General features: G+C 43.0%; 1 protein-coding gene across 6 annotated transcripts in view; it reads left to right on the top strand.

Moving 5' to 3' along the window:
- Positions 1-3,158: 3,158 nt before the first annotated feature.
- LOC139458260 (uncharacterized) overlaps positions 3,159-22,824 on the top strand; it is a 31,538-nt gene continuing 11,872 nt past the window's right edge. The window contains exons 1-3 of one of the 6 annotated variants that reach the window (XM_071239631.1): positions 3,191-3,213; positions 11,836-11,928; positions 16,388-16,496. The gene's annotated coding sequence lies outside the window, so the exon portion shown is untranslated. Of the gene's footprint in view, positions 3,214-11,835; positions 11,929-16,387; positions 16,519-22,824 lie in introns of all 6 variants that reach the window. The other 5 variants (XM_071239633.1, XM_071239630.1, XM_071239634.1 and 2 more) reach the window with 5 other exon arrangements.

Below are 22,824 nucleotides of genomic sequence, written 5' to 3' on the forward strand. Positions count from 1 at the left end.
AACATCAGGCAGTGAACGATGTAGTTGTTTTGTGGTGAAACTCGAGAACAAGCGAATGTTTCTTTTCCTCTTTTCCGCAACATTTTAAAAATAACACCCTGCCTCCCTTCTCTCTTTCAAGACAATTTTGTCGAAATTTTGTTGTTCATGCACAGCCTCATAAACCTTACTCGGGAACTATTACCCGAGAGTGCTGTCCGTGTGATCCGACAAAGTTCACGAAAGTCTTGTGAGGGTTTGGGGACACTATATGTATATAGTTATAAATCCATAGTTTTTATGCGAGAGCAATCCCACCCTTATAGGTCACGCGACACCCGTAGTCTCACAGGCATAATTAGGTCGAGGCTGGGAGGGGACATAGACGCAGGCCAGGTACGCGCGAATGATATTTGCACACATAAATCAATGTGGAAGCATCCTGTTACCTTGATGTGATTCAGTGCAAACATATTCGTTCGCATCTACAGTCTAGGACAGACGAGGCTTCCCTCAGGCTTGTCTCCATGTGGAGGTCCACAATACCTCAGGCTTGTCTGTGAAGGTCTCCAGTACCTCAGGCTTGTCTGTGAAGGTCTCCAGTACCTCAGGCTTGTCTCCATGTGGAGGTCCACAATACCTCAGGCTTGTCTGTGGAGGTCTCCAGTACCTCAGGCCTGTCTCCATGTGGAGGTCCACAATACCTCAGGCTTGTCTGTGGAGGTCTCCAGTACCTCAGGCCTGTCTCCATGTGGAGGTCCACAATACCTCAGGCTTGTCTGTGGAGGTCTCCAGTACCTCAGGCCTGTCTCCATGTGGAGGTCCACAATACCTCAGGCTTGTCTGTGGAGGTCTCCAGTACCTCAGGCCTGTCTCCATGTGGAGGTCCACAATACCTCAGGCTTGTCTGTGGAGGTCTCCAGTACCTCAGGCCTGTCTCTGTGAAGGTCTCCAGTACCTCAGGCTTGTCTGTGAAGGTCTCCAGTACCTCAGGCTTGTCTCTGTGAAGGTCTCCAGTACCTCAGGTTTGTCTCTGTGAAGGTCTCCAGTACCTCAGGCCTGTCTCGGTGAAGGTCTCCAGTACCTCAGGCTTGTCTGTGAAGGTCTCCAGTACCTCAGGCCTGTCTCTGTGAAGGTCTCCACTACCTCAGGCTTGTCTCTGTGAAGGTCTCCAGTACCTCAGGCTTGTCTCTGTGAAGGTCTCCAGTACCCCAGGCTTGTCTCTGTGAAGGTCTCCAGTACCTCAGGCTTGTCTCTGTGAAGGTCTCCAGTACCTCAGGCTTGTCTCTGTGAAGGTCTCCAGTACCCCAGGCTTGTCTCTGTGAAGGTCTCCAGTACCCCAGGCTTGTCTGTGAAGGTCTCCAGTACCTCAGGCCTGTCTCTGTGAAGGTCTCCAGTACCTCAGGCTTGTCTCTGTGAAGGTCTCCAGTACCTCAGGCCTGTCTCTGTGGAGGTCTCCAGTACCTCAGGCTTGTCTCTGTGAAGGTCTCCAGTACCTCAGGCTTGTCTCTGTGAAGGTCTCCAGTACCTCAGGCCTGTCTCGGTGAAGGTCTCCAGTACCTCAGGCTTGTCTCTGTGAAGGTCTCCAGTACCTCAGGCTTGTCTTATTTGGGGAATCCAGACACCCGGTTCATTTCGTTGCATCGTACGACCAGCATAGATTGCTGGAGACCTATTCTTATTCGGTATCCTAACGGGGGGATTTCGAGGACGAATAAAGGCGATGCTTGTCATGAAAGGCGCCCAAATGGACCTTGAGGTCAGGTTGCGAGTCTCTGTCTTTGTATGCGATTTTGCGTGGATCGATGCCCGTGATAGTAATCTCTGGATTGTCTGGTCCAGATTCGACTGTGTACTGATTATATAGCTGGATTTGACAAACAACAGAAAATCAAATGTTTATGTTTAGTGACTTAGTACATTGGCATTAATCTGTCATATTTCATCGACATGTCATTTTGAGGCGTAGGTGGAACCCAGTACAATAGGCGGCACAAAACACTACTCACCCACGTACACAAACCTCACCCACGTACTCAAACCTCACCCACGTACTCAAACCTCACCCACGTACTCAAACCTCACCCACGTGCACAAACCTCACCCACGTACTCAAACCCTAATTACCCACGTACTTAAACCCTATTTACCAGCGTACCCAAACCATATTTACCAACGTACTCAAACTCTATTCAGCAACGTACTCAAATCCTATTCACCCACGTACTCAAACCTAATCTGCGTACTCACATCTCACCAACGTACCCAAACCCTATTCACCCACGTACTCAAACCCTATTCACCCACGTACTCAAATCCTATTCACCCACGTACTCAAACCTGTTTCACCCACGTACTCAAACCTGTTTCACCCACGTACTCAAACCCTATTCACCCACGTACTCAAATCCTATTCACCCACGTACTCAAACCTCACCCACGTACTCAAACCCTATTCACCCACGTACTCAAACTCACCCACGTACTCAAACCCAATTCACCTACGTACTCAAACCTCACCCATGTACTCAAACCCTATTCATCCACGTACTCAAACCTCACCCGCGTACTCAAACCATATCCACCCGTGCCCCCCGTATGGCATACGCTTACCTTGGCCCTTCGGACTCGGTGTGTTGATAATCAACTGTTGGTATAGGACCCATGGCGAGAAAGGCCATGTGTAACACTTTACAGTTCAGCAAAATGGTTGAACTGAAAAGTTGGATCTCAAGTGTCGTGACACCGAAACGCAAATGCTCAATTTCTGGCCACGCAATACTAGGTACAGTTTCATTTGGGTACGGAGCAACTGGTCTAGTAGTTCATGAATAAAAAATGTGTCGATTATGCTATCATTAGACATTCAGTCAGCCACACACCTTGTAGAGAGGTCCTGTATATTGGTATGGTGGCCACACTGGTGAACATAGATCCAGATCGATCATGCACCATGTTGAGAGATTCTATAAAATATGATAAATTGTTAACGACACATGTTATGACCATACATGTACGTATATGGAATAAACGTAGACATGTTTCCATCTCGGATACACAAATGAGCTGGACACACAACACTGAGTTAGATGCGTGTTCATCCGCGTTCCTGGTAGTCCTTGCTCCGACTTGGTTGCAAGCTGAAAGTGGCCACTAGCCTCGTCACGCTATTGATTCTTCATTTTTCAAGAGACAGGTGAGAGAGAAGGTGGCGTCCTGATTTCTCAGCCTAAGGTATGTACATTTATCACACAGCATATCTAACTTGCCAAACACATGTTGTACTGTCATCGGCTTAATTAATTCGGAAGCTTGACCTACTGCTTGTATAGCGAATGTTGTTACTTGTTAAATATGTAAGCTAATGACGTCAGTGATAACGTGCCATTAATAAATAATGGCCAAAAATAAGTATAAGAAAGTAATCCATTATCATTAAAATCTTGTACGTTCCTGACAATTCATTCAGATCTGAGTTTTTTGACTGATATATGACGTTAAAGTAGGATCCTTATTGGGATCGCTACCTCTGCTATCAGACAACATAAGGACGCAGTGCTAATTCACCCCTGGTGTCGGATGAAAGACATGATATATGGAGGTCCGAACGCTCGACAAACCCTAAAATGTAAAGTAGATCCTGTTGATAATCTCTGATAAAAATATCCCCTCAATTAGACTTTTTCAGATAGAATTCAACTCGTGTATGCCCCAGTCATGTTTGCATTGAAGGTTTGGTAGTATCATCTGGTATAACGTTAACATATTTGTTGTCGGCTCTATTTGCATGACGCGCTGTGCATATTTCGCGATCCAGAGCAATTGGATTCTTGCGCAATGCCTCCCACCCTGGTCGTCAATAGCATAATAAAAAAGTGAACGCTTTGCCTGCCAGCGTACCCAAATACTGAAGTGAACTGTACATTGAGAATACTGAAGTGAACTATACATTGAGAATACTGAAGTAAACTATACATTGAGAATACTGAAGTGAACTATACATTTAGAATACTGAAGTGAACTGTACATTGAGAATACTGAAGTGAACTATACATTGAGAATACTGAAGTGAATTATACACTGTGAATACTGAAGTGAACTGTACATTGAGAATACTGAACTATACATTAAGAATATTGAAGTGAACTATACATTGAGAATACTGAAGTGAACTGTACATTGAGAATACTGAAGCGAACTATACATTGAGAATACTGAAGTGAACTATACATTGAGAATACTGAAGTAAACTATACATTAAGAATACTGAAGTGAACTATACATAGAGAATACTGAAGTGAACTATACATTGAGAATACTGAAGCGAACTATACATTGAGAATACTGAAGTGAACTATACATTGAGAATACTGAAGTAAACTATTCGTAGAGAATACTGAAGTGAACTATACATTGATAATACTGAAGTGAACTATACATTGAGAATACTGAAGTGAACTATACATTGATAATACTGAAGTGAACTGTACATTGAGAATACTGAAGCGAACTATACATTGAGAATACGGAAGTAAACTATACATTAAGAATACTGAAGTGAACTATACATTGAGAATACTGAAGTGAACTATACATTGAGAATACTGAAGTGAACTATACATTGAGAATACTGAAGTGAACTATACATTGAGAATACTGAAGTGAACTATACATTGATAATACTGAAGTGAACTGTACATTGAGAATACTGAAGCTAACTATACATTGAGAATACTGAAGTGAACTATACATTGAGAATACTGAAGTGAACTATACATTAAGAATACTGAAGTGAACTATACATTGAGAAAACTGAAGTGAACTATACATTGAGAATACTGAAGTGAACTATACATAGAGAATACTGAAATAAACTATACATTAAGAATACTGAAGTGAACTATACATTGAGAATACTGAAGTGAACTATACATTGAGAATACTGAAGTGAACTATACATTGAGAATACTGAAGTGAACTATACATTGAGAATACTGAAGTGAACTATACATTGATAATACTGAAGTGAACTGTACATTGAGAATACTGAAGCGAACTATACATTGAGAATACTGAAGTGAACTATACATTGAGAATACTGAAGTAAACTATACATTAAGAATACTGAAGTGAACTATACATTGAGAAAACTGAAGTGAACTATACATTGAGAATACTGAAGTGAACTATACATAGAGAATACTGAAATAAACTATACATTAAGAATACTGAAGTGAACTATACATTGAGAATACTGAAGTGAACTATACATTGAGAATACTGAAGTGAACTGTACATTGGGAATACTGAAGTGAACTATACATTGAGAATACTGAAGTGAACTATATGTAGCCGGGGTAGTGGTATTTATCCGGCTCGGGCCGTTGGGAAACACAGACACAGGCAGATGGTGATAATGGATTTATTGCAAGGGGGTGCCAGCTGTTGAAGGACTACCTGAAGAAAAGAAAATGTCCTTAGAAAACTGAAGTGAACTGTACTTTGTGAATACTGAACTATACATTGAGAATACTGAACTATTCCATGAGAATACTGAACTATACTTTTCAAAGAGAATACTGAAGTGAACTGAACATTGAGAATACTGAACTGGTCAGGCTCACTGACTTGGTTGATGCATGTAATCGTAATCTCGGACGCGAAATGAAACCCCATTTCACCTCACCACCTCACTAGTTGACTGGCCAAAGGGTACTAAGCTTGATACAGTCCATCAGTCATGATCAGACTTGATCTGATCAGTATAAATTATTGACCCGTGAAGATCCGGGTAGAATAGGTTTTCAGCACTCCATGCTTGCCATAAAAGGCGACTCGCTCGCTGACTTGGTTGATGCATGTCATCGTATCCCAATTGTGTGGATTGATGTGCATGATATAAATCACTGAATTGTCTGGTCCAGACTCGGTTATATACAGACCGCTGTCATATAGTTGGAATATTGCTGAGTGCGGCGTCAAACGACAAACAAACAAACGACAAATCGTTACATGCGTGTCTATGTTATTCGGTCAGTGCCGATCCTTGTTGTGAAGAAACATCTGAAATCGAAAGTAATTATCCTTCGGCGTGCGACGTTTCGTACCTTTGCTTTGAACTTCGTGAGCGAATAGGTAACCTTCAGATTAATTCTTTCACTCAGCAAAAAACAAACTGCTGTGCGGTGTCAGGCTACAAACACATATTGTTTTGCCACCAAAATCTTTTAGTGGCGGGTGCTACCGGCGGAGGACATGCTTACTTTTTTTGGTGGCCCTCACCGTTTTTCAGTGTTTCATTCATATAATTTCCACAGCTATTTTAGGTCGTACACCCATAATCGAGTAGTTATTCTCTAGCGTTGACCGCGTATATTTAATGGAATTTTATGGCTTTCAAAAATTTAAATCTGCTTGAAAGTCGACATTGTGGTTACAAAACGTTGTATTGCTTCGGGTTAGCGGGTTTGTTATCGGCGACAGTTCCATTGCATTTGCATATCCTCATATGTTTTTTTCTTGTCCTGTAGTAGTTGATTTAAACATTTCTTTTTACAAAAAATATGAAAATGGATTGATAAATAAATGCGAAAAAACCCATTTCCATATCATTATGTTGTTGTTAGTTTGTTGTTTAACGCCGCACTCAGCAATATTCCAGCTATATGAAGGCGGTCTGTAAATAATGGAGTCTGGATCAGACAATCCAGTGATTGATATCATGAGCATCGATCCACGCAATTGGGATCGATAAAATGTATAAACCAAGTCACTGAGCCTGACCATCCGATCCCGTTAGTCGCCACTTACGACAAGCATGGGTTGCTAAAGACCTATTCTTCCCTGGGTCTTCACGGGTCGACAGGTAAATGTAATCAGTGGGAGCTCGCAGCTTGAGTCGCTCGACATAATCTAGAGGGAGACGCGGAAGGGGTGTGTTGTGGTTTGAGGGAGACGTGGGAGGAAGGGAGGAGTGTCTTGTGGTTTGAGGGAGACGTGGGAGGAAGGGATGGGTGTCTTGTGGTTTGAGGGAAACGTGGGAGGAAGGGAGGGGTGTCATGTGGTTTGAGGGAGACGTGGGAGGAAGGGAGGAGCGTCTTGTGGTTTGAGGGAGACGTGGGAGGAAGGGATGGGTGTCTTGTGGTTTGAGGGAAACGTGGGAGGAAGGGAGGAGTGTCTTGTGGTTTGAGGGAGACGTTGGAGGAAGGGAGGGCTGTATTGTTGTTTGAGGGAGACGTGGGAGGAAGGGAGGAGTGTCTTTTGGTTTGAGGGAGACGTTGGAGGAAGGGAGGAGTGTCTTGTGGTTTGAGGGAGACGTGCTGCTTTTTCAAAGTTAGTCTCCTATTGGAATCACAATAAATCTGCTGTTTAGGTTGAAAACATTTTGAGGTTTTGGGTGTGTTGTTGTTATGTAGGGACATCGTATCCACTTTCAAGTTAGAATCATACAATACCTTGGGTTTGATTTACACTGGTACAGGATATGCTTCATCGATTATCTCCCTAACTGGCAGTCGCATGTGTTTGAGGTTGGTGCCACCTTTTGGGCAGGATTGGTGATTCATAAACATCTGTCGCCCGCCCGATTAGTTATCTGTTGTTACTGTGTGTCAGAGTTTTGTAGTTGAATCTGTGTATTTGTCAAATCCATTTGAACCGAACCCTTTTTACTCAAGGCTACAAGACATCGCAGAGATCATTATATATACTTGGTTTGTTGTTTTACGCCGCACTCAGCAATATTCCAGCTATATGACGGCGTTCTGTAAATAATCGATTCTGGACCAGACAATCCAGTGATTTACATCATGAACATCGATCCTAGCAATTGGAATCGATGACATGTATCAACTAAGTCAATGAGCCTGACCACCCGATCCCGTTAGTCGCCTTTTACGACATGCATAGTCGCCTTTTACGGCAAGCATGTGTTGCTGAAGACCTATCCTACCCCGGATCTTCACGGGTCCATTATATATATAGAGGTTATCACGCGAGTGTGTTTGGGGATGGTAAATATCCTGCATTAGGAATAAACATTGTATTTAGCGAGCCTTGGCGAGCTAAATACATAGTGTTTATTCCTAATAAAGGATATTTACCATCCCCAAACACACAAGCGTGATAACATCTTTATCATATAATGTCATTCTTTAGTTCTGTGCTTCAAAATCGCTTTCCCTCTCTCACAAACATTACCGAAACATTGCGAGTTTTCCCGGAATGCGCGCATTAATATTTATTACGTCACAGGGTAATTGATTTGTCAGTCGGACAGTGACAGTAGCCAATATAGTTCCAACTGAAATCTGTTTCTTATACAGTGTCGAAGCAACATATACGCAAAACAACAATTGTTTTTAGTTGCCTTTCGCGGCAATCCATCGGTCTGTCCGCTAGAGTAACTGCCCTTTTTCAAAGGGAAGCTACTCTAACCCTAGTCTATGAGACGTCACGACCACGGTCAGACGTTGCTGACAGTCGGTCTGTCCTGTCATAACGTTAAGAAGTGTAGTCAGATGTACACACAGCGACAAAACGAAACAAGGTAACAATTCAAACATATTTCGGCCAACTCCTACTATTTTAATTTGTGGAGAAGGTTTCAAGCCGCAGAGGTCTACAAGCACAGATATGGCTACTGATCCCGCTTGGCTAGGCCTCGTGCCCTCGTAAAATTGTTTCGAAATTTATATCGCCAAAGTTGCCAAAACTTATAAAATGCCTTAGCTACGTCACATTTAGACTATGATTTTCAGTATAAATGATGATAGCATTTATCCCTGTAGTTTATCCACATTCCCGATGGCTAATTCTGACTCGATCGCTGAGAGACGAGGGCGACGACATGTTTGTTTATAAACAGTGAAAGTAGTCCCTACTTGACCTTTGATATTTGCATCTCTATCCGCATATGACCCCAACGGATATCGTTTTTATGCGTTGGCTTTATCCTGCCGAGAAACCTACCCATTATATGATAAATATGTATATTGGTTAGATAAAATACTTTTAAAAGAAGAGGTTGTTTTAATCATGGATTTTAGCTCTTGTCAGTAAAACAAAATCCAAACAACGAAAAATAGTATCACTTAATATTTCAACTCTTTATAATTAAATTTCCGTTGTGTTCATTGAAATTCCTGTACTCTAATTAGCTGAATTGGTCACGTGTTATTGCATTAATTTCCCAATGAATGTAAAAAAATAAGCTACGCCCACCGAAGCGCACTACTATTATATTACTGCGGAATGACGGGCAATCCCAATATTACAGTCGAAGGAATTCCCTTTCTGCTCACGTGTATCGTCATGCACAGGACATTTAGCGACTTTCATGCATATTCATTGTTCACACTACCCTTTGAAACCGAAGGCCGAGAATGAATGAAACAGCAAACGTGAAGGCTCGCGCGCCTGTTTTTTTCCCGCTTGTCTCGGTTCAACTTTCATGTCTTGGGGTTTAATTTCTAACTAGCATTTTTTCCAACTGTGTTTTACCGTAATCAGGGAAGTAATGTTTGAATCTGGCGGTAACTCACCATGTTATTTTAAACAGCCGCCTTCTCTGGGTCGACATATTTCTTCCAGTTCGTTACAGTCTGATTGTTGCAGTTGTTCTCTCCTCTTGCCTTGATTGACAGGTCCAATGAACATTGTTTTGATCCTACGCTTCTTTGATTGGCTACTGACTGTGTAGGCGTGTCAAGTTACGTGCATAAATTAAACGATCACCTGGTTCATGTCACGCCACAGCATGTATTCATACACCTGGAATGTTTATCAATCTCGTCATTTTCGTCTGTTTTGATAGAAACAGCTGTGTTTGGTTAAATTATTGTAGATAAAACATGTTTTATGTTGTCGAATTTAATTATAAGCATTGACTGTGTATTTTTTCCGGTTCATTGAGGTATGAATCGAAAAACCGATGTGCAAAAATTTGTAAGAATCCGCTACAGCATTCGTGACCAACTCGTGTTATTCCGGGACAAGCCGAATAGCGATCGTGCCCCATTCGTGACCAGCTCGTGTTATTACGGGACAAGCCGAATGGCGACTCGTGCCCCTCTCGTGGCCATTTTTGCGACCGGTTTCCGTCTTTGCGCAAAAGGGCATACCTAAAACAATTGTCAACTAGTTGCGTAATGGTTCACACATTTTCCCCATATATTATATATATTTTAGATGCAATTTAAAGTACATCGGGACGTGCCGAATTATACAGTATGATTGAACACATTTAACTGTGTCTTTGGTATATTTTTAGACGCAAGACATATATAAAATCAAAAATTATTTCTGAGGGATTCTTTGACGAAGAACTTGAAATCATACACGCATTCTGATTGGTTTGTCGTATTTTCGCACTGAACATTCATCGATAGGGGGACGAGTCTTCTTGCAAGTTACGGAAAGGGGCGAGTGGTGACGAATGCCGCTACAGTAATCGTGAATCAGTCACTTGTTGGTAGATTGTATGCCGTATCATGATTGATGCATCGGCGGTGGACGTACCAAGTACATAAGCCTCGTCGTGAAAGCGGGGTAGTCGTCGACGTTGTGTTGCTCGGGTATAATGACAACTCCGTCCCGGTTCGGGCGCCATTGTGTCGCAGGTTCATGCTTCTAGTCGTCCCAGACAAATATTGAAGATGGAGTTTCTTTAAAATGTTTTTATTTGCCTGTAACATGAAACGTCAACATGAGAAAAGTGTTGAGTGCTGTCGGGCAATCCTACCAGGCTGACAGGTGACAATTCAATGTCCATATGATATATGATATAAATAATAATTAGACCGCCTCCGTGGTCTAATGGTAGAGCGTCCGCCCGGAGAGCTGAAGGTCCGGGGTTCGATCCCCTGCCGCGTCATACCAAAAGGCGTTGAAAGATGATACTTGTTGTTACCCTGTCTGGCGCTCGGCATTAGGGGGCTAAAACAAGGACTGGTCGGCTCGGAGTCAGTATACTGTGTCTGAGTGGGGAATTCATGTTAAACTGCGGCATGGTATCTCAGTGTGCTAGCACTATAAATCGGCATCAGTCTGGACTAGTACAAGCAGCCACACACACGTGCATGCACGTCGCTATATAAGCACAATAATCTTGGACGCGCCGTTAAACCCCATTTCACCTCACCTATATAATAATGATAGGCGTAAAATAGGCAATGCGTATGTATGATAGTGAGTGAGTGAGTGAGTGAGTGTGAGTGAGTGTGAGTGTGAGTGAACGAAAGAAATTGTAACATATATACTCCCTAAACTGTGAGTCCCCTATACCTAAAAATGTCTAACAATTGGGACGTCTAACTAATGGGATTTCACCTGCAGCTGCTGACACGAGATACACTCGAGCAAACTGTGAACGATAGGAAAACCTTCTTGTTGATATAAACTTTATTATATTAAACGGGCCATCTCAGAAAAACGATTTCACGTACCGTAAATCTTGAAATTAACGCGAGCGTGAATTACATGCGAAAAATGCTGGTGGTCTTTGTTCGCATTAATAATGGCTCATGGCTCCAAAATGACTATCAACGATAAGACGACCTCACTGCACACTTTGGATAGCGGAAATTCCAACTTGAATTTAAACACAAACACGGTTTATTGAGCAGCAGTTGTAAAAGTATATAACAATGTCATGAGAAGTATAGGAAATACCAATGGGCATCCGGTGAGTTATCACTGCTGGGGTCAAGAATTCTACCCACCCGTGTCAAGCTTGTTAACACCTTCTCCGAATACAAATCAGTAAACTGTTGTTGGTTCAATTATTTTATTGCCTTTGAACTTCCTTAATGCCAGTCAACAGAGAAAACATATAAACTGTATGCTGTTTTTTTTAAGGGAAACACTGTTCTTTTTACGGAAGTGCTCTACTCGATGCTAATAAGCTGTGCTATTCGCTGTTTGATTGGATTAAGATAAGGTTGGATTAAGGTAAGAATATGCATCATTTCACGTTAAATCTCCAAAGTAAGTAAGTAAGTCATTTCACGGGTGTCCCTGTCGTCTAAGGCGCCGCAATTCGCTGTGCAGAGTTGCGCCAATTTGGCACGCCAGAAACATGGTTGTGGGTTCGAATCCCGGTTCGCCCCGATTATGTTTCAAGGTTTGTCAGCACCATACCCATGCTCTTGGTTTTCACCGAAGCGGTAAATGTCTGAGACCTGCATCACTTCGGGCTTTCCTCCCACATTAAGCTGACATGCCGTGATATAACTGGAGTACTGATAAAAGCGGCGTTAAACACAACTCACTCACTCACTCAATTAATTGGGACGAGAATCTCGTCGGGGGTACCCGTGTTGTAACAGAGCGTGCAGACAGATCCGGGTGTAGTCTACCCTAGAATCTCCTCGGGGATACCCGTGTTGCAACAGAGCGTGCAGACAGATCGGGGTGTAGTCTACCCTAGAATCTCCTCGGGGGTACCCGTGTTGCAACAGAGCGTGCAGACAGATCGGGGTGTAGTTTACCCTAGAATCTCCTCGGGGGTACCCGTGTTGTAACAGAGCGTGCAGACAGATCGGGGTGTAGTTTACCCTAGAATCTCCTCGGGGATACCCGTGTTGCAACAGAGCGTGCAGACAGATCGGGGTGTAGTTTACCCTAGAATCTCCTCGGGGGTACCCGTGTTGTAACAGAGCGTGCAGACAGATCGGGGTGTAGTTTACCATAGAATCTCCTCGGGGGTACCCGTGTTGTAACAGAGCGTGCAGACAGATCGGGGTGTAGTTTACTCTAGAATCTCCTCGGGGGTACCCGTGTTGTAACAGAGCGTGCAGACAGATCCGGGTGTAGTTTACCCTAGAATCTCCTCGGGGGTACCCGTTTTGTAACAGAGCGTGCAGACAGATCGGGGTGTATTCTACCCTAGAATCTCCTCGGGGGTACCCGTGTTGCAACAGAGCGTGCAGACAGATCAGGGTGTATTCTACCCTAGAATCTCCTCGGGGGTACCCGTGTTGTAACAGAGCGAGCAGACAGATCGGGGTGTATTCTACCCAAGAATCTCCTCGGGGACCTGATGAATATATGTCAATTGTAATACCTTGGTTTTACTGTGAACGTTTCATTAACTGATCGGAGCACAATTACGTTCGATGACTGATTAAAAGTTACAATTTGATTTAAAATGAAAATTTAGACGTGAATCGAACCTGCAACCATTCATATCGTGTTAAGTTTTGTATACCACTATTTTCCCACTGAGCTACCGGGTCAGGGGATGAGAAATTGTTAAGTGTATCATATCATGACTCCGCTTTGACCCCGCTGCATGCTTTGAGCGAATTCCTTTTATACCGCGATACACTGTATTGTTTCACTATAAGGTATATCGATGTTTTTTTTTTTTTTCTGGTTTTCTTTGCATTGAATCGGTTCATAAGTTGGATAAAAAAAACCCTCCTCCGTTTGGGTTGAAAATGAAAAACCTTGACTTCGGGAAAGTAAAATTTCCCTTGGTTGCAGTTTTACATTTTCAACCAAAACTTCGGATGCGTGTTTTATCCTGCACGTAGAGACATATCCCGATGTATTCTACCCCAGAATCTCCTCGAAAGTACTCGTATTGTGAAGAGAGGGGACTATTTGAACGCTCTATGTAGGGCGTAATTAAAAATGCATCACTTCAGCATGTTGCATCAATGAATTAATCAGTATTTATAGAATCTAGGCCACGACAAGCGGGATGTTGAAACGTATTATTGTACAGTTACCAGGACGACGTAAATGTAGTTTGCCTCAGGTAGCTGCCCGCAGATCTGTGTGTGTACTTGTGTTGGTATGTAAACCGATTCGTCTCTAAACGATCCCGTTACAGGGTAGCCCAACCCCGGTGTCGCAACATCAACGCGCCAAATACAACAGTTGGTTGGTTGTTTAACGCCGCACTCAGCACTATTCCAGCTATATGACGGCGGTCTGTAAATAATAGAGTCTGGACCAGACAATCCAGAACTAAAAAAAAAATGTTCTCTCGGAAATGAAAAAAACCCTGTTTTTTCGACCTCAGATCTTAAATAAATGCAGTTAATATACAAAATATGTAAATATTCAAACAACTAAATTAGTACTAATTGGGCCGTGGCACAAATACAGTGTATCAGATGTTTTTATGCCTTTTTACACGTAAAAGTGTGTAAAAATGTGAATAAAACAGACTATTGTGAAACAGAGCATAACCAGGTGTAAGTAGATCAAGGTGACCGATGACACCTTGACGACAGGTGAGAACAGGTGCATAGTGCCTATAGTCTGTTTCTGCTATGTCAATTTGGACTTAGTTTTATTTTTGAATGTTTGAAAGTGCCGACAAATTACCTCCTGTAAAGTACATTTTTTATTGTTCACTGAGATCAAACTAGCAAATCCAGAATAGTACTTTTCGAGTTGTTTTGTTATTTCGTATTTACAGCTATGTAACACTTTGTGTCGATTTTTAAATTGAGAAAAACAGTTTTTTTTTCATTTCCGTGAGTACTTTAATACAACGGAATTGTGTTAATACAACAGAATTGTGTTAATGTGATACAGGCTTGTAAGATACACGTTGAGTGAGTGGCTGAATTTGAATGAGACAGTGGTCTGCCTTCTTCATATTCGGTTTCACTGCCCCTGTTTATAACAGGATCGAGGGCGACGTGAGAACGTTCAATACGACATTGACTCGGCGAACATGCCTCTTCACAGTAAAGAATGAAAATATTGTGAAAATACCCGATGAGTCTTCACAACACTAACTACGGATCACTTTCCTAGGACTGAATGCATGATCCTAGGTCATCGAGTCTTCACAACGCTTACTACAGATCACTTTCCTAGGATCATGCATTCAGTCCTAGGAAAGTGATCCGTAGTAAGCGTTGTGAAGACTCGATGACCTAGGATCATGCATTCAGTCCTAGGAAAGTGATCCGTAGTAAGCGTTGTGAAGACTCGATGACCTAGGATCATGCATTCAGTCCAAGGAAAGTGATCCGTAGAAAGCGTTGTGAAGACTCGATGACCTCGGATCATGCATTTCGTCCTAAGAAAGTGATACGTAATAGATGAGGTGAAATGGGGTTTAACGTCGCGTCAAAGATTATTGCACTTATATAGCGACGTGCATGTATGGGTGTGTGTTTGTGTGGCTGCGTGTACTAGTCCGGACTGATGCCGATTTATAGTGCTAGCTCACTGAGATAGCATGCGTATTCTAACATGAATACCCCGCACAGACACAGTATACTGACTCCGAGCCGACCAGTCCTTGTTTTAGCCCCCCTTATGCCGAGTGCCAGACAGGGTAACAACAAGTACCATCTTTCAACGTCTTTTGGTATGACGCGGTCGGGGATCGAACCCCGGACCTTCCGCTCTACGGGCGGACGCTCTACCACTAGACCAGGGAGGCGGTGTGATACGTAATAAGTGTTGTGAAGACTCGATGACCTAGGATCATGCATTAAGCCCTAGGAAAGTGATCCGTAGTATGTGTTGTGAAGACTCGATGACCTAGAATCATGCATTCAGTCCTAAGAAAGTGATCCGTAGTAAGCGTTGTAAAGACTGGATGACCTAGAATCATGCATTCAGTCCTAGGAAAGTGATCCGTAGTAAGCGTTGTGAAGACTCGATGACCTAGAATCATGCATTCAGTCCTAGGAAAGTGATCCGTAGTAAGCGTTGTGAAGACTCGATGACCTAGAATCATGCATTCAGTCCTAGGAAAGTGATCCGTAGTAAGTGGGTTTTTGAAATTTTAATCTTTGTAAACATGTGAGGTCAACTTTTGGCTTTTCAAGGGAACGGACGACCCAGTCGTCTAAGGCGCCGTGCAGAGTTGCTTCCCTTTGGTGTGCCAGTCATCTATGTTCGTGGGTTTGGGATCCTAGACTGGTCCTGTTTAAATATGTAGGTTTGCACATGTACAAGGCAGTGAATGTATTAATTAGGGGACTCAGATCGTCACAGAGGCAGTGTCAAAGAGTGAAGCGAGAGTGGACAGTTCATATGTTAGGAGAAACTTATTTCTATATCGGTTTGCCCCCATTATATTTCTAGGTTTGTCAGCACAATACCCGTGCTCGCTGGTTCACCGAAGTGGTAAACGTCTAAGATCTGCATCACTTCGGGCTTTCCTCCCACATTAAGCTGGCACGCCGCGATATAACTGGAATACTGTTAAAACCCAACTCTCTCACTCATATTAGTTCATTTGTTATCGTAGAAACAGCTTGGCTTACCGTTGAATGTGTTCTGCACGGGCTGTTTGAGTCAGTACGTTAATTATACAGAAAGGTTATAAATCAATACCATTGGGCGTTGTACATAATAACTACCAAATCGATTGGGCAAATGTGTAATCGACAATACATATAGTTAATATATATTGGCTACCCCATTGCAGCATTCAACTGTGACAGATGGGAAGGACAACTCTCGGCTGTATTTGCAGCAATACAGAAAGCATTCGGTTATCATAACAGAAGCTATCGAGAATAACATCAGGATACAAGGTGAGAAGTGACATTATTGGCGGTAGGTCTCACTGTGTAATGCACTTAATGTAGTAGTAGTGGTACTAATGATGAGGAAGACGATGCGGGTGCTGCTGATGGTGAAAAATTTAATTTTAAGCTCCCGAGTTCTCAGTTAACATCTTTTGTATCATTGGTTGTTTACAAACCGGCCCCCAACAAAGTGATGTCGGTGGCCTGTCGAGAATGTCATCCATAATTCATAATATTCTTGTTCTATATAGCCGCCCACTCCTTATTTAGAATTTACTCCTCGCCAAAGGAAATGTTCCACTTCCAAACCCTTGCGTGACGCATGTTGATAGATTTATTATTTTTATATTGTATTTCAACATGGAGATGATTTTGTGACATACGGTACCTTCCCTAGCGTCTCTGCAGAAACCGTTCAGTGGTATTATTGCGTTCTAGATGAACATTCATCCAAATACTTCTAGTTAATTCCCTGCAAGTGCTGTAAGGACAATGGCGAGGTTCCAGCTTGTAGACCACAAGAGCATACAATTTCGGCATATCTTTGTATTTTCTCTTGACGCAAATAATTGATGAGTAAATTTTTGCAACAATGGTTGTTATCGACACGAGATTTGATTGATACCAACATCAGATGTGCCGGTTTGGTTGGGGTTTTACATGATATACGTTTGGAATTGATCTGGCCACCCGATCCCGTTAGTCGCCTTTTACGACAAGCATAGTCGCCTTTTACGGCAAGCATGGGTTCCTGAAGACCTATTCTAGCCCGGAATCTTCACGGGTCGGAATTGACACAGTTAAATGTGTTCAATCATACTGTATAATTCGGCACGTCCCGATGTGCTTTAAATTGCATCTGAAATATATATAGTATATGGGGAAAATGTGTGAACCATTACGCAACGAGTTGACAATTCTTTTAGGTATGCCCGTTTGCGCAAAGACGGAACCCGATCGCAAAAATGGCCACGAGAGGGACACGAGTCGCTATTCGGCTTGTCCCGGAATAACACGAGTTAGTCACGAATGAGTATGACATGAACACGAAAATTATGTTCTATTTATTACCGAAGATGTCTACATACAGAGACGAATTTTAGTGTTTGCCTTTAAGGAGAGCAAAACGCAACAGCAGCGTAACCACAATTTGCACTCTCCTACCCAGAGTTCCATGCGCCGGCAGCCAGCCAGCATAATACCTCTGCCACAGGCCCGCACCATGTGACGATTCGTCACATCTTTTACAGTCCATTCAAGATATTGCATATGTTTTTCATCTGTTTCATTTTTTACAAGTCCACACATCTAGATGATTACATGTCATAGAGTGGTTAACTTTCATTGAGAAAATATCCGAAATCGTGAAAACCTATTTCAATTTGCGTAGTTATCCTATGTTTACATTGGTTGTACGGCTCCACGTGCTGTCATCGAAGCCCAACGGAGAGCTAGCGATACGGCCGCTTTGATGTATAAATATATATTGTCATGCAACTCACTGTCGCAGTTGTAGCAGCATATCTATATAATTATGCAAAACAATATGTAAAACGCCCCAACTACTTGCATTAGCCCGTTCTATATTGATTTCTGAAAATACGCGTTTGTTTACAAACAAGAGAAAAGTCAGATCACGTGATATGCAAATTAGCCTGTGGCAGTGGTGTTATGCTGCCGCAGTGTACACAATTTGTTGAATGACGTCAACAATCTTCAGCTATGACGTCGTTTCTAGTGTGACGTCATTCCGACCTCACGTCACAATCAGATTCGAATGACGTCAGAAATGCCGCCCGGATGACGGAAACAAAAGAGTGATGGTTGCTGAAGACCTAGGGTGCGTTGCAAAGCGCCAATCGCTTGCAAGCGATGTACAGCGATTCGCCTAACAACAGTGCGCTAACTTTACGCCGCTTGCAAGCGAAACAATCGCTGGCTGAGGTCGCTTCGTTGTCAAACCAAAATGGCGGCTGACTTTGACAGCGGAAGAAGAAATTCTTGACTGGATCAACGAGGAAATGAGCAAAGGCATCTGACACCCCATCATCCTCAGTCTGCTCTACATTTTCAAAGTAGTCATAAACTTGATCAGCGCGTCATCCAGCCTCTTCTATTACGTTCTTCATTACGTCAAGGCAACCAAGCGGTGGTTGCGCCGCCATTTTGGAAGAGTGCGCAAGCGCTTCGAACTGTTGCAGACCCCGGGGTGAGCGAGTAAGTTGCTTTCTCTAAGCGATTGGTGGCTTGCAACGCGCCCCTATTCTACCCCGGATCGTCACTGGTCAGTAGGCGGATGGGATGAAATAGCATTGATTGAATAACAGAACTAGCAGAAGCAGAAGTCTGACCACCCCATCCCGTTAGTCGTCACTGACAAAAAGCATGGGTTGCTGAAGGCCAATCCGAGTCAGGATCTTCACGTGCAAAAAAATTGAACTGAATTGAATATATCCCGCACCGTACTTCCTATCTTGGTAATAAGCTGGCGAGTACTACAATAAGATCAATAACTCTCACACGGTAGGATCAGTCGATGTCATTTCACTCAATATCTTCACAAACACCAGTTGCCATGGAGATAAACATGCTGTTTTCAATACAGAGCAGTTCGCCTACACACAGTTTGTTGAACATTTTCCTTCTGGGATAACAAGACCGCCTCTGTGGTCTAGTGGTAGAGCGTCCGCCCGGAGAGCGGAATTCGAAGGTACGGGGTTCGACCCCGACCGCGTCATACCAAAAGGCGTTTAAAGATGGTACTTGTTGTTACCCTGTCTGGCGCTCGGCATCAAGGGCTGGTCGGCTCGGAGTCAGTATACTGTGTCTGAGTGGGGTATTCATGTTAAACTGCGGCATGGTATCTCAGTGTGCTAGCACTATAAATCGGCATCAGTCCGGACTAGTACAAGCAACCACACACACAGACACGTACATGCACGTCGCTATATAAGTGCAATAATCTTTGACGCGACGTTAGACCCCATTTCTCCTCACCTCATCTCACTACCCAAAAATGGGTATAAAAACATGTGCATTAACGGGATTCCATATGCATTGTTTAGCATCGTGCTGACAACAACCACTCAGAAAAACAACAAAATTACGCAATTATTCAACATTACGAAATGCCACGCTTGTCCGAAAATGAGCGTCTTGGTATGCTTGAAGCAGGGTCGAGTCAACGTGTCCACAGAAACAAAATTTGGTGTTTATGGCAACGTTGGCAACAGATGAATGCAGTCAGAGACCATCCTCGGAGTGGCAGGCAACTGTATTCGAACGACACACCTACGAAATCGATTCGAATCCCAGCCAGCAACAGTGACTGCAAGAAGCATCCCTGGCCTTCGACGAATATCTCTACAAACCGTACGTCGTCGCCTCATATGTGCAGGGATTGTCGCCAGAACACCCGCCAGACGTCCCATTTTGACAGGAAACCACCGCTGGACGGCAATGCAGTGGGGACAAGTTCTATTCACTGACGAGTCTTGTTTTCACCTCAGCGACAGCGATGGACGGATTCGAGTGTACCGACGTCGAGATGAACGTTACGTCAATCATTGTGTCATGGAAGAAGATCGGTTCGGGGGCGGCAGCGTTATGGTATGGGGTGGGATTACAGCAAGACAGAGGATCCGTTTGATAGTGGTAGAGGGATATCGAGGGAAATGGACAGCGCTCACGCGACGAGATCATCGGCCCTGTTGTTCTACCGTTTTTGCGTCCCATGGCCCAGGCATTACCTTTCACCATGACAACGCCCGGCCTCATATTGCTCGACTTGTTCAGGATTCTATTCAACAAAACAACGTGAATGTCATCCCCTGGCCGGTTACTCCACTGATCTCTCACCAATCGAGCACATGTGGGATGAGATGGATCGCCGCCTTCGATGTCGAAACATGCTCCAACAGATATAGACAGATATCCCACAGGACTTTTGTGCGACGCCTGGTCCATTCCATGTGACGGAGATGTGTTGCTTGTATCGCAACCAGAGGTGGACACACACGCTTTTGATTTGTAAATTGACATTTTGGCATGTTCATGTTTTTTTTAATGAAATCACGCATTTTCTGAAGTCGGTATGGCAAATTAAACCATTTGACCTCTACAGGAGTCTTTTATCTGTTGCAAACCGAAATTGTTTCAGATTTGGTAAAAACATAACTTTGCATTAAATCTCATTCAATATCACAGGAACTTTTGTTATTCAGTATAGATGGACATGCACACACATATACACGGCTGCCAGCACATATAGCATATGTGCATATTATTCAATATGCGGATATGGTGTAATTCAATCTGGCTATGAATACATTGATTTACGATTTTACTTACATATTGTGCCGGCGAATACGTAATCCTATAAGTCCCCATGGATATACACTGATTTATTACCACAAAATAATGTCATATCCTGGCCACAAAACTGCGAGAATCGGGGCAACGCGTGTTTGCACTTGTTGACCTTACTTCTCTCGTTTTGCGCGTGCATGCAATAAATAGCCTTAGTTCGACGAGTACAACTCAACACATTGAGTGTCCAACATATAGCCTGTTTTTTTAAACATATCTAAACTGAACATGTAACGATCTGTCAAATGATGACTATGGAAAAAAAATAGTCCACATAATATTACAAATTCTACAGTTTGAATATGCCGTGAGAAAAAGACCAAGCGTTTATTTACTTATTTACTGTCTGTGGGAAAATATTATCAGTGAGTTCCATGAAAACAGAGTAAGTCATAGTGTGTTCACGTCCTGTTATTATTACCACGGACCTATGGTTATACAAGTCGGTGTTATTACCCTGTTTACTGGTCAACTTTGCGCCAGGAACAATCTGGTTCCTTGGTGTCTTTAGACTTCAGGATTACTTCCGCCGAGACAACACTTATTTTGTTATCAGCGTCACGTCTCGTCTCATCTTTAGAATGGCTGGCAGGTCAGTTTGAGTACTTATTCCTGATCTGGTTTCCGTTGTATTGGCAATTTCAATCATCGCAATCGTGTTCTGTATGGTAGACTGACTGACCGAGTATGGTTTTACGCTGCTTTTAGCAATATTCCAGCAATATCACGGCGGGGGACACCACAAATGGGCTTCACACATTGTACCCATGTCGGGAATCGAACCCGGGTCTTCGGCGAGATGAGCGAACGCTTTAACCACTAGGCTACCCGACCGCCCCTCTGTATGGTACACGAGGCTTGTTCTAACTATGATAACTGATGATATTTTAGTTTGTAAAGTATTTCTGTGTCGATTATATAATTTACGTAATATTCTCTTATATGATCTACTTGCATCTAGTAAACGTTGCTTATTTATTACGTTTTGTTTCTTTGGAAAATAGTTTGGGATTGAAGATAATTCCCTCGACGAACTTCACACTTCACACCTCGATTAAAATATACTTGCCGAACCATATTTTTTGGCGTCGCTTCACATGGGAGTAAGGGTTTACATGTTTAAACCAAAGTACACACGTGCAGCACTAACAAAAACCTTATTAACATTTTCAACAATATCTGATAAACATTTCTTGTTAACATTAAAATCACACATACTCAGTTTATCAAGTTTTGTATTCACATCGCCAGTGTTGACGGCGTCTTGAAATTGACATGGTTTTCTGCTGCCCCAGCGACGGGAGTCGCATGGGAAGCCCGTGCGCCTGTCAACACGGAGTTGATTGACAGGTGGTTGATTGACAGGTGGTATTGTCTTGACGAGATGTACAGCGCTGTGAGCATCTGACAGATTGGGATCGAAGTCTCGAACATTGAAATTACTAACCTTTTTAAGTATACATGCAGTTGCTATAGTTACAAGTATTTCTTCCCAGGTGTTCCTCTTCTCTAAATCTTCCATTGATATGAACAAGTTATTGTTTTTACATACTAGTAACTCTGAAAAAAAACATACCCGTGATTATTAACTCTTCCATTACCTACTGAGAGTTTGGCATGTCCATACCTAAAGATGAAATGTCTTCTCTAACATTTACTTCTCCTATTATGTATTCTGGGATATAAAAGGGGGCAAGGGTGGCCCAGTCGCCTAAGGCGCCGCGATTCGCTGTGCAGAGTTGCGTCCCTTGGGCACGCCAGAAACCTATGATTGTGGCTTCGAATCCCGGTTCGCCCCGATTATGTTTCTAGGTTTGTCAGCACCATACCCGTGCTCGTGGGTTTCACCGAAGTGGTAAACGTCTTCGACCTGCATCACTTCGGGCTTTCCTCCCACATTAAGCTGACCCGCCGTGATATGACTGGAATACTGTTAAAAGCGGTGTTAAACCCAACTCACTCACTC

Source organism: Haliotis cracherodii, unplaced genomic scaffold, assembly GCF_022045235.1.
Source record: "Haliotis cracherodii isolate W230 unplaced genomic scaffold, xgHalCrac1.p SCAF_12, whole genome shotgun sequence".
Classification (NCBI taxonomy): Eukaryota; Metazoa; Mollusca; class Gastropoda; order Lepetellida; family Haliotidae; genus Haliotis; species Haliotis cracherodii.